Genomic DNA, 4,732 nt, shown 5'->3' on the forward strand with positions numbered 1-4,732 from the left:
ACAAATTGCTTTCCAGAATGGTTGGATCAGTTCACAACTCTACCAACAATGCATTAGTATCCCAGTTTTCCCACATTGCCTCCAACATCCATAATTTTCCATTTTTGTCATATTAGCCAGTCTGATAAGTGTGATGTGGTACTTTAGGGTTGTTTCAATTTGCATTTTTCTAATCAATAGTGATTTTGAACATTTTTTCATATGAATACAAATAGTTTTGAATTCTTCTTCTGAAAACTGCCTTTTCATATCATTTAAGCATTTCTTAATTGGAGAATGACTTGTATTTTTATATAAATTTGACTCATTTCTCTATATATTTGAGAAATGAGACCTTTATCAGAGATGCTTGCTTCAAAAGTTTTTTTTTCCCTATTTCTGCTTTTCTTTTAATTTTGTTTACATTAGTTTTGTTTTTTTGCAAAAGCTTTTTAATTTTATATGATCAACATTATATGTTTTACAATTTGTAATGCTTTCTATATCTTCTTTGGTCTTAAATTCATCTTTTGTCCATAGATTTGAAAAATAAACTATTCCATATGCTCCTAATTTGCTCATCTTATCACCCTTTATTTGTAAATCATTTATCCATTTTGACTTTATCTTGGTATACTACATAGAATGTTGATCTATACCTAGTGTCTGCCATACTATTTTACAGTTTTCCCAGCAGTTTTTTTTTTCAAATAATTAATTTTTGTTCCAAAATCTTGGACCATTGGGTACATCATGGACTAGATTGGTACGGTCATTTACTATAATGCAACGTATAACTAATATATTTCACTGATACACCATTGTATTTCTTAGTGTGTGTCAGATTGTCTTGATACCTACTTCTTTAGAAAACAATTTGAGATATAGTATAGCTAGATGACCTTCCTTCCCTTTTTTTGCCCATCAGTTCCCTTGATATCCTTGCCCTTTTGTTCTTCCAGATGAATTTATTTGTTTTTTTCCTAGCTCTATAAAATATTTTGATAGCTTGACTGGTATGGCACTGAATAAATAAATTTAGATAAATTGTCATTTTTATTATATTGGTTTGGCCTACCCATGAGAAATTTTTTTCAATTGTTTATATCTGACTTTATTTGTGTGAAAAGTGTTTTGGAGTTGTGTTCATACAGTTCCTGAGTTTGTCTTGGAAGTTAGAGTCCCAAGTATTTTATATTGTCTATACTTATTTTTAGTTAATTTCTCATGTCTATGGTGTATTTTAGCAATATTTATTTCTCTTCCTTATCTTTTCTAAATTTTTGCTTTTGTTTTGTCAGAGATCATGGTTGCTATACCTGCTTTTATTTAACATTAGCTGAAGCATAATAGAGTCTGCTTGAATCTCTTCTTTTTATTCCATATGTCTCTCAGTTTCAGGTATGTTTCTTGTAAACAGCATATCTTTGGATTCTAGTTTTTAGTCTATTGTTATCTGCTTCCATTTTATCAGTGAGTTCAGCCCATTCAAATTCATAGTTATGATTACTAACTGCATAGTTCTCTCTCTCTTATTCACCCCCCTTCTCCCCTTCCCCTATAATTGGAACATTGAACATTAACATTATGTTTATTTAAAAGTCTTGTAGATATCTAAAGATACAAGATCATCTCAAACATTACAGATATTTAACTTGGTCACAAACTATGCAGGCTATATTGTTTCAAAAGGCAAATGAACTACCGGTTAACTTATATTGCCAGTTTGCCTTAAAGTCCAAGTCTCAAAATACTTTGATATATTTAAATTATTCAATTATTTAACTTATTGTTTTAAACTGTAAAAATAAATGTGGTCAAAGTTTTTTTTAAGTTATAATTTTAATTCCAAGGTTATGTAAACAAAATGATAATATTCAAGTATGTAGTTAACTTTCACTCTTTGGAGGCTATGCTCACTTACATGTATGGCTTCTTATGTGATTATTGCAGACACCCATTGATAAAGTTACTCTTGTTTGACTTTTTTTTTTTTTTTACAAAATACCACTTCCAAAATTACCATCTTTATTTAATCAGTTAAGAAATATCCACTGTAGGAAAGTTAACACTGAGGGTTTTAACAAAACCAAAATAGACTTTTTTTTTTACTCAATATGTATATTATCAGCAAAGTACTTTTGAGGTTTCCATTTTCTGATGCTTTTTTAAAAAGATAGCATAAACAATCTACATTAGTATGCATTGTCAGAGTCCACTCTTTATCCTAATTCTGTGATTTAGGCCTTCCAGTGCAAGACAATTTATGAAGCATGTGCTAGCACTCACTCACAGAAGTGAAAACACACAAAAAAATGCAGAAGGTAATCCTGTTACTACAAAGTCCTGAGACAGATTTTCTAGCTTAAGAATTTGTTCTCATTAGCTTAATCTCACCTCTTTCTTATGACATAAACCATAAGTGATACACATGCATATAAACTCACCCCCTCCTTCCTCCCTCCCTCTCTCTCTCTCTCTTTCTCTCTCTCTCACACACACACACACACACACACACACACACACACACACACAGAAGTTTTAGAAACCAACTAGACAGTGTGGCATTTGGTTTCTGAGTTGATTTTTGGAAATTTTGGTGATTACACAATATTTAACTAGTCCAATTAAAAACCCTTTGACTGCCATTTTTTCATACGTAGCACATAGCAGTGCATGTATATCACTTGCAAAAATATCAAAAATATATAGTATACACATTAGCCTTTATGAATAAAAGACTTTTTTATATACATAGAAGAGGATATACCTCATTTAAATACCTGTTTATCAGCATGTAACACCACTGACTCAAAAAACGTTCCATTAAACTCACTGCTGTCATTACTACTTAGAATCACTACTATTAAAATTCTGGGCTCACATAACTTCAGTGTCATGGATTGTCAAAGATTAGGGCATCCCACTTTTAACTGGCTTCCACAGGAGTGAAACTTACTTTTTCTTTGATAATAGCATGTAATTTCTTTCTGATGACAAAAAGGAAGTCACAGAGCTATGCATACTCCATGTTTTTGACATAATGAAACAGAATGGCAACATTCACCTTCCTTTTTTTCAAGGGCTAATATTACTAAAGAAATCTCACTACTCTTCAAAATACTAAAATCTATAAATATAATCTTAAGATTATTTTTTTCAGTTACAAATCAAACAAAAGATGACTTTCCATTTAATTCTCAACATTTCCATTTTGATAGTAAAAATAAGTATTTCAGATCTATAGGAGTTTAATTTAATCCATTTAAAAATTGCTACTATTATTTACTGCATAATGAACAAAGTGGGGGAATTGTATCAAATGAAAAGTTGAGAAGTGAGAAATTTAAGAAAATTTAACAAAGAAAAGGATAAGGTACAACATTTGCATCAGCAGACTCCATTTTTCACCGTCACCACAGGGAAGTTCCTTTCTATGCTTTTTAAGTAATACTATAACCTACAATTTTAAGGATGAAAAGACAATGTTTTTAAAAGGACTATTCTCGTTTTACAATAAAATTTTTAAAAAAGTACAATGAATTCCTTTTTATTAATACACACATCAGGTTACTGAAACATGAAGTCACATAGTTTTTCCTTCAAAGATGGTACTTTCTGATAGAAAATACAGATGGCTACAACCTTCAGAAGTTTACTTTTATAAGATGCTTTAAAAGCAGTTCGATATTGTGCTTCCTCATCGAACTGAAGATTCACAAATTCTCCATAATCAAACTGATGTATTTGATTTAGATGGCTAAAATAATTTCTAATAATCTGGTTAGGATCTTCCCATGGAAAATACTCAAAAACAGGACATATCTAAGGGATTATCTGAAAGAGGTGACTATTATTACAATGATCCAGTAAACATTGCCTTGTAAAGTTTGCTTCTTGACAAAGGGACACTTGAATGTGGGATACCCAGTAAAACTTGCATCTTCTTGATAGGTCTTTGTGTTATCATATGTAGATGTCTCTCTTATTACACCCTACTGAATCTTGAGAGATCTGAAAGATTTGAATGATAGAGGACCCACCATACTCATCCTGATACTTCATACAAGATTTGTAATCATGTCTCATGTAATAAAATTTGATCTGTTTGCACAGCATTTGAAGCTTTGAAAAGTTTTTCTCTTCTAGCTACATTTCCATGATAGAGGAGATAGTGAGTTCCACTTTCTCTCACATCAGTCAGGAAACATTTTCTAACAAAAATGTGCTGACAGGCTGAGGTACACAGTGGGGTCTTGAACACCTCCTGAAAGACTGGGCAGTGAAGTCATCTTTGGTGTAGAATATGGCAATATAAAGCATCTCAGCCATCGTGCAGGGCTGGCAGGAGGTGATGATAGTTGTGGCAGTGACCCCCCAATTCTGTTTTTAAGGTGTTATTTTTCTTCAGCATTTTGTACCTCTTTTATTGTTTAGCTAATTCTGTTTTTCAGTGTTTTTTTTCTTCAGTATTTTTGTCCCTCTTTTATCAAGCTATACACTATCTTCACAATTTTCTTGCTTCACCCTCATTTATTTTCCCATTTGTTTCTCTACTGCTCTTATTTGATGTTTAAGATCCCTTTTGAGTTCTTACATGAATTGTTTGTGTGTGTGACTGTGTGTGTGTGTGTGTGTGTGTGTGTGTGCGTATTGTTATTTCCAGAGCTAGTTCTGTGTGTCTATAAGTTGTTGGTGCTTCCAACATGGTATAATCTTAGGGGAGGAGCGATCACTTCTCTCCTAGTGTGTG

At 32.1% G+C, this 4,732-nt stretch overlaps 1 pseudogene; it reads right to left on the reverse strand.

Annotated features, from left to right (window-relative positions):
* Positions 1-3,549: 3,549 nt before the first annotated feature.
* Positions 3,550-4,311, reverse strand: LOC114024249 (annotated as a pseudogene).
* Positions 4,312-4,732: the final 421 nt, after the last annotated feature.

The sequence above is a fragment of the Vombatus ursinus genome, unplaced genomic scaffold (assembly GCF_900497805.2).
Source record: "Vombatus ursinus unplaced genomic scaffold, bare-nosed wombat genome assembly UNPS02014820.1, whole genome shotgun sequence".
Lineage (NCBI taxonomy): Eukaryota > Metazoa > Chordata > Mammalia > Diprotodontia > Vombatidae > Vombatus > Vombatus ursinus.